The sequence below is a fragment of the Oryza glaberrima genome, chromosome 6, assembly GCF_000147395.1.
Source record: "Oryza glaberrima chromosome 6, OglaRS2, whole genome shotgun sequence".
NCBI lineage: Eukaryota > Viridiplantae > Streptophyta > Magnoliopsida > Poales > Poaceae > Oryza > Oryza glaberrima.
In genome coordinates this window covers 16784879-16793552 of record NC_068331.1, presented here as the reverse complement: position 1 = coordinate 16793552, position 8674 = coordinate 16784879, and the positions used below count along the sequence as shown (strand labels likewise).

The 8674-nt window shown below is 44.7% G+C and overlaps 1 non-coding gene across 1 annotated transcript; it reads left to right on the top strand.

Moving 5' to 3' along the window:
• The first annotated feature begins 1336 nt into the window (after nt 1–1336).
• Nucleotides 1337–1443, top strand: LOC127778165 (small nucleolar RNA R71). The gene has a single exon (XR_008018434.1). It is a non-coding gene; the product is annotated as a small nucleolar RNA R71 (small nucleolar RNA).
• Nucleotides 1444–8674: the final 7231 nt, after the last annotated feature.

The window sequence follows — 8674 nt, the reverse complement described above, 5'->3', positions numbered from 1 at the left end:
ACCGGGATGAAGAAATCCCGTATCTTGACCGGCACATCCTCCGCTATCCTTGCCGGGTAACAGACTGATGAATCGGTCAGTTTTAGGTGCATCGGTGTTGGTGCCAACACTGTGAAGTTGAGCTTGTTAAAGACGTCCTTGGGCATGACGCTGGCACTTGCTCCAAGATCACAAAAGGCTTGGTCGAACTGCTGTGCCCCGATCGAGTAGGTGATCGTAGGACACCCCGAATCTTTCTGCTTCTCCGGGAGCTTGTGGAGTATGACATTGCTGCACTGCTACGTCAGCTTGACCACCTCCGTTGTTGGGAGTGGTCTCTTGTTGTTGAGGATGTCCTTGAGGTAACGTGCGTATGTTGGCACTTTCATAGCGTCCAACAGTGGCACGTTGATGTGGATTTTCTGGATCACTTCAACAAAACGAGTGAACTATTCGTCCACTGACGGTTTCCTGTTCCTTTGAGGAAACGGCAACAACTGTGTGTCGCAGTACTCATGCGGCACAACCTTCTCTGGCTAAACCTCTTTGTCAGCCGAATTACCAGATGGCGCTTCCTTGGTGATACCATTTCCATGCAGGGTTAGGATATGGCGGATCACAAGTGGACTTACCTCCCCTCGTTGTGATCGCCTTGACATTTTCAATGGATGAGTCGGGCTGCCCCGGAACCCTCCCAGATTCATTTGTAGGTACTAATGCAGCCAATTGAGCCATCTGTGTTTCTATCATCTTATTAAAGCTCAGCTAGTTTTGAAAAGTAAAAGCGAAGCCATCTAGCTTGACATTAATGTTCTCTAAGACCTTGTCATTGGCAGCTAGCTTTTTGCTTAAAGCATCAGTGGTTTTAGCTTGCGCAAAGACGAAATCTTTCATGGAGGATTGGTTAGAAAAGTTACCGTTGTTGTTACCTCCTTGATAGTATGGGCGTGGTTAGTTCTACCCCTGACCTCCCTGTGGACGATACCCATTGTTGTTGTTGCCCATGTACATCGCCTCTTCACGGGTTTCTGGGCAGTCATTCCAGAATGACCCGTGCTGCCGCAGACCTCACACGTGACGTCTGAGTCCAAGGCTTTGACGGTGCCTTGTGGCCTTTTGTCATGGTCGTCCAACAGCTTCATGAGGAGGTCCAGCTTGGCAGCTAGCATTTCCGTCTCCTTGACGGTGTGCATGCCTCGCTGACGGGTTTGGAATCGTTCCTCGCTCCAACCCATATTAGAGACCATCTCCTCGAACTGTCTTTGAGAAGAAGGCTCCTCCAGCTATCGCGTCCAGGTGGTCATAGGACATGGGAGTGAGTCCGTTGTAGCAATTCTGCAAGTTTAGCCAGTCGTCCATCCCATGATGAGGACAGGCGGCCACATATTCCTGAAGTCGTTCCCACGCCTCAGAAATGGGCTCGTTCCTTGTCTGTTGGAAACTCGAAATTCTCCCATGAAGGGTGTTGGTTTTGCCCATCGGGAAAAACATCAATTGGAATGTTGTAGAACATCTGTCCAAGGTGTTGATCGTAGCACGGTTGGCATAGAACCACTGCTTCGCTTTCCCAAGAAGGGAAAACGGAAACAGCTGTAGCCTGACAGCGTCTGGACTGACACCCTTCATGGTGTAGTGCTGCTGATCTCTAGGAACTATTGCAAATGAGCATTGGTATCCTCATTAGGCTTGCCACAGAACGGGCTAGCATGCGCTATCATGATGAGGCTGGACTTCAGATAGAAATCCACGTCTCTCAGGTTGATCTGTGGCCCAATGGCCACATTGTCAGCAGAGGGAGCAGCGAATTCACGGAGTGTCTTATCAGCCAAATTCTTGAAAGTTGGTGGCGCTGGTATGGCCGGTTTCTTTGTCGGTAAAGTTTTCTACTGAGCAACGACTCGCGGCTTGACGCTCTGGAAGAAAGCTTCTGTATTTTCTTTAAAGTTTTTCGGCAAGTTGAAACCAGTCATGCACTACCCTGTTTCCACAACAAAATTGAAAATAACCAAGGTTAGCCTACAAAGGACAGTGATTATACATCGGTAAATATAAAGTATTAGTTTTGGTAATCTTTATTATGAATCTTCCCTGGCAACGACGCCAGAAATGCTTGTTAGTATTTCTTAACGACATTACTAGAAATATAATTCCTAGCAATGGCGCAGAAATACTCCAGGTATATTATGGTTACAGAGTTCATCCACAAGCGCATGGATATACCATTGTAGCATTTCACCCGAGAGTATTCCAAGGGTATCGTATTTATTTAATCCCATGGGAAGATCATAGTAGAGAGAACCGGACTAGTAATTTTTGTGTTACTTGTAATAATCATAGTCTAAGCAGGGGTTAAGGTAAATCAAAGGGTAGAGTGACACACAAGCAGGGAGCTACTCATTCTCATACTAAAATATCTAAGCTAAGTAGAAAGAAAATAGAAAGAGAATTCATTCCTATACTTCTAGTATATATAGTTTACATACATTCTAGTTATCTGATATACTAGCTAATACCCTCTATCCGATGTCCTCCTGGTACTTCGAGAAGCCACCCCTGACTGCCAAGTTCCTTACGACAGCCCGTCATGACCATACAACCGGGGCTAAATATAGAGGAGTACCCTACTCCCCAGGAAATTAACTTAGGACTATATACACGCGAGGAGGAATACCCGTACTGAGCTGTCACCATCAGCGGCCTGCCTCTCATCCGCAGCATATAACCCCAAATAATGATATCCCGTAATCTAGACACCACGCCTAAACTACCAGATACTACTCTAATGTCATCGTCATGACATAGAGTAATTGCATAAGCAAACACTATACCCGTACCTATGCATCTCCTAGATATGCTAGCAGTATAATCAGTATAACATGAACATAATGTAAAGTTGGCATTCGTATACTCGAAAAGTATTTCAATACCATAAATGTATAAAGAAGAGTATTCTAATAAAAGTATAAAGCTTACAGAAGAGGAAAGGAAAGCTACTAGAGCCATACCCGAACTCTTCCGAAGGCTTCCGGACTCTGATTTCTACTCTACTCCTACTCCACTAGCTTAAGAACACTAAACTAAACTTGAGAGAATATAAGAGGTATGTATGAGAGAATATAAGAGGTATGCATAAAGCTTTGCTTGAGGTATGCATAGAGCTTTGCTTGAGGTGTGTGAGTGAAGTGAGAAAGTGAAGTCCTTATATAGAGGTATGTATGACGGTTGTGGAGGGGGAAATGTCCAAAGTGCCCTCCAACCGTCATTGGGATGCAATCCTGGACATCCATGCCAAACCCTGGCCTCAACGGTGGAGATGGGGGTTCGGCCGAACCCCTTGGTTTGGCCGAACCATGGGCTGGCAAAACCAGCCCATCTTCGGCTGGCTTCCTCCTGGACTTCTTCTCTTTGCAGACTTGTGAATTTTGGCCCAATTGATCGTGGCATTTCTGAGTTCTTAGCCCATTCGTACATAAGTTGATTCTCGACATCGTCCGATTGATTTATCGTCTGATTTGATGTCGATTCTCCTCCACTTTATGTTTATTCTCTGCAAAAGGTCAGTGAACCTAATACTAGTGGAATATTATTATTCTAACATGAATATGCATTACAAGCATAACTAGTTCTCCTCTATTTTGGTAATATTGACGGTCGAAACTGATCGCTAACGACCGTCAACAGTGGCTAGATTGGGCGGGGGCGGCACCGACTGCGCCCCCCGCAGCCAAACGGGGACGAGATCGACGGTCTAGTGCATATGTAGCGGGAGTTGTGCGTGTGGTGTCAGGCGCGGGAGTGGCCAGCGGAGGAGGAGGATGATATGGGCGATGAGAGGGAGGCCGTTGTGTCCCGCGTGAGGCCAGCACGTCCAGTGACGGTGAAGATGGGCGCGTCCGGCGGTGGAGGCCGGCTAGTCCGATGGCGGTGAGGTTGGGGCCAGCGCGTCCGGAGGTGGCGAGGTGGAGCCCGGCGCGTCCGGAGGCAGCGAGGTGGAGCCCGGCGCATTTCGGTAGGCTGACAGCAGGAGATGCAGCGAGTGCTAGCTGCGCCGTCGGTGAGCTAAGAGAGGCGGATCTGGGCTGGCTGGCGGTGGGGCGCTAAGGCGGTGGAGTTCCAAGTTGGCAGAGGTTGTTCAGGCGGAGGAGCTTTGGGGCGGCGATGACAGGGGTGTCTGTGGAGGTTTGCAGACGAAAGCCTATCTTGGGATTGCCTGAGTCGGCAATGGCGACATCCTTGGGGCGATGTCGAGCGGCCACTCTCCCCCTCCTCGACAGGACCCTCCAGGTGAAAACCGAGTCCAGTTGGACGGGCAACGGTGACGTCTTTGACGCTATGGCCTTCTTGAAGGCATTGTCTAGGAGGTCCTCGTTTCCTTGCCTTCACCATCTTCTCTCTGTTTGGATGCTGGCAGGTCCTGGTTGTCGTCATCAGGTTGGGGCAAGAGATGAGCGGATCTCCTTCTCTCTTGCTCTCTTGTTGTCCTTCGGAGTTAAGCTGGTGTTTTGGCAAGGCGTTTGTAACCCCCTTGTTGGCCTAGTGGTGACTGGCCATGCTTAGCGGCGGTCGGCTTAGTGCTAGTGTCTTCTTCAATGTGTTGTGTGAGGAGCTACAGCTCGTGGTGGCGGTGTGTTTGTTTTTTGTTTTTCCTAGTTATAACCTCCTAGGTTTTGATCTTGTAATTTTTTTCCTGCTATATCAATATGAACTTTGCACTGTCTGGTGTGAGTTGTTAAAAAAAAAGTTAGCGATGGTCCTGTTATGTATCCATCAAACTGTTATTTGTAATTCACAATGGCTGTAGCATTTTTCTAAGCAAAGTCATGATAGTTTCTATTTTCTTTAAAAAAAAGATCAGCAGCCAGAAAGTCCATCCTCTTTTAACTTCAAGAGAACGTCCAAGGAATTAAAGCAACGTGCATTGGCGGCTATATATAATAATCTTCCCCTCTACATGTTCTGTTCTGGTGTCAATAAACAACCCAGTCTCCAAAAATGTCTCAAATGGAATTCCCCCACATGCATGCAGAGAAAAAGGATCCTTTTGGTGGAAAGTTAACTCCCCTTTTCAGAGCAATTTCAAATGTAACAGTTGGCGAGGGAGATACTACTCTGTTTTGGAAAGATCAATGGAATGGACATGTCATGTCTGAAGAGTATTCAACGCTATTCTCTTCTGTTCTTGATGAGGACAAATCAGTGGAAAATTTTATACAAGCAATACAGCCATCTGATAACTTTCACCTTCCTCTTTCTTTGGAAGCAATGCAAGAATGGAATATTTTATCAAACTAGAAAGGTAGCCCGCGCATTTGTGTGGGCCTTATTTTAGATTACGTTTGAAAAAAATTATATAGACGGAATATCAACCGGATGACACCTCTCATGTTTCAAAAGCACTATTTCTCCATAAATTTTCTTCATCATCACTGCTTAGATAATTTTCTAAAACTATTAGTTAGCTTTTAAAATATATAATATTTAATACATCGCTATAAAATAATTTATAATTATCTATAATCGATTTTAGGAGGTGAATTTTTTCTTAAAGATAATTATAGGGTGTTGCGATTTCGTATAAGAATATCCATAATACTGACATACTTATAGTAAATATGGGTTTTAAACTGTAAATTTATCTAACAACATAAACTTATACTACCATAGAAACCTGGATAGGTGCCGGTTGGAAAATCCGGCACCTATGCCGGGTTCCCAAGCGGTACCGAGGAAGCGGCACATATATTGGAAATCAAAGGTGCTAGTTCCAAAACCATGACCTTTGAGGCTCCAGGTATTCCAAAAAAAAGGCATCGAGTAGCTTCCCTTCACCCCGCCCAAAACACATCAAAGAACATCAAGAACATCCAAGAACACATCAACATGAACATCAAGAATATTCTTCCCAACCACCGGGAACCATCGAAGCTACTCATCCCCATCAAGAACACAATCACAAAATACACATCAAGAACAGATAGATAACACAAAGAGCCACCGCTCGACACCACCTCCGTTGCTGCCGCTCGACACCACCGCCCCTGCCGCTGCCTCTCCTCTGCCGGATCTGGCGGAGGGGGAGGGCGTTGCTGCCGCCTGCTCCCTGTGGGGAGGGTGCCACCGCCTCCCCTCCCGCCAGATCTAGCTGAGGGGAAGGCGTTGCCACCGCTGCTGGGCCGAGAGAAAGGAGTGCGCGCGAGAGAGAGAAAGAGGAACGTACAAGACAGAGAGCGAGAGATAGAGATAGAGCGAGAGTGGAGAGTGCGTGCGCGAGAGAGAGAAAGAGCGAGGGACTCTCGGTCTTATCTACGCGAGAGAGAGAGAGGCGCCGAGCCTTCTCAGCCTTATTTGCTCAAGACCATAGGTCTGCTCTGTTTTTTAGTGTCGGTTTTAATAAAGTAAATTAATGCTGTTAGTTTTTTTTAAAAAACACAATCACAAAATACACATCAAGAACAAATAGATAACACAAAGAGCCGCCGCTCGACACCACCGCCCTTGCCGCTGCCTCCCTCCGCCGGATATGGCGGAGGGGAGGGCATTGCCGCCGCCTGCCGCCTCCTCCCCGTGGGGAGGGTGCCACCGCCTGCCACCGCCTTCCCTCCCGCCGGATCTAGCTGAGGGGAAGGTGCCGCCACCGCTGCTAGGCCGAGAGAGAGGAGTGCGCTCGTGAGAGAACAAGAGGAACGTGCGAGATAGGGAGCAAGAGATAGAGATAGAGCGAGAGAGAGAGAGAGAGTGTGTGGAGCGCGCGAGAGAGAGTGAGAGACTCTCGGTCCTATCTACGCGAGAGAGAGAGGCACCGAACCCTCTCAGCCTTATCCGCTCAAGACCATCGGTCTGCTCGGTTTTGTAGTGTCGATTTTTAAAAACCGAGTGTCGGTTTTAATAAAGTAAATTAATGGTGTCAATTTTTGTTAAAAAAAAAGGGGGCACCTATAGTCTATTAAAAGTGCCAATTTTTTTATTTTCAACATGCAGATGTAGGAAATGGTCTATAGGTGCTGGTTTTATCACTTACGGCACCTAATGCCGATCTCTATATGTCTTTTTATAGTAGTGTGATTAAAACATATACGTATGATTTAGTTACTATATAAATAATCTAGCAGCATAAGCATACTAGAATACTTTTATGATTTAAATGCAATAGTTTTCTAAATGTTTTCACATAAATTTTGCTTTCTATTAGAAAAAGCAAAATAGGAGAGAGAAATAGATAATAGAATGAAAAGAGGAATGGAAATAGGAGCGTACAAAGTTGTTACGTATATATGTGCATCCGCGCAAATTGAGTGGGGCCCAAATTGGAAGGAGATTAGGATGAGTAGATTACTTTTTTTTCTGCATCTAATCTAATGGTCGAAAAGGATGGGCCCACCAATTTAAATGAAAATCAAGGGCTAGATGTTTCTTTGCCACGTGGCAGCTTAGGAGCATTTGTAGAGTGCCACGTGGCGACATAGAAACGTTTGCAGAAAGTTTAATGGACTTTTAGTATATAATAGATAGATATAATACATGACGCCTTGAGACAAACCAAAATGAAGACGGCTGGGCTTACTTTGGAGAAAATAAAAACTTCAGTACAAAGAAACCATATAATCTATACTTCGCTCATATTCAGCCGTGTCCACCCTTATCTATGATATGGAAAAGTAAGTGCACAGTGAAACTCAAAGTCTTTTTATGGCTATTAATGGTCGATGGACTGAACACTAAGGATATGATACAAAGAAGACACTTTACCATCCAAAATGGTCCAGAATGTGTAATGTGTACAGAGTGCATACATGAGGATATCAAGCATCTCTTTTTTATTTGCCCGTTTGCAAAGCAGTGTTGGCAGTTTCTAGGAATCATTTGGCATGATCAATTGACTTTAATGGATATGATAACAGATGGAGGCACTCAATTCAATTTACCTTTCTTCATGGAAGTTTTAGCAATTGCAACTTGGAATATTTGGAAAAGAAGGAATGATTTAATTTTTAAGAATATACAGCCGAGTTTTGGCTTTTGGAGGGTGAACTTCAAAGAAGATTTTGCTCATAGAGCAAAAGAGTCACACAGAGAAATATGGCAATCATGGATTGATACATTCTTGTAAATTCCTGTAACCCAACAATCTTCTTGTAAATATTTCTCTCGTTTCACGTAAAAAAAATACATGTCTCATGTGCCGACATAGCAGTTTTCCAACAAGCTACATGCAAGTTGCAGAACGGGAAAAGAAAAAAAGGGCGGCTGCGTTGGAGTCGACCCATCTCCACACGAATCATGCATTTGATTTGGATACGAGTATACAACCCATTATACGTCCAAAGAAGAAAAAGAAGTACTCCTAAGTACTGCTACGATTTTTTTATTTTTTTATTTTTACGATTACATACAGAAGTGATTTCTCTTATGTTTGTAAGACTGGGCTGACATATTAAAATTGATGAAGTTAGTTATCGACGGATAGGTCGTCTACCACTGATAAAATAGCCGTAAATGCAATGCTTTGAACGCCGATGTTTTGTCAATGTTTTTTTAAAATATGTATTTGTATTATTCCTCCCTAGAAAAGTATATGATATTATTTTTTACTAAATGTAGCACATACATTTTAATACTTTTGTATTAGTTAACGGCTTAAGATTTTGAGATTTTCTCAAACGTATTTTGGGACATCATTCCGGCCATGACAACCGAG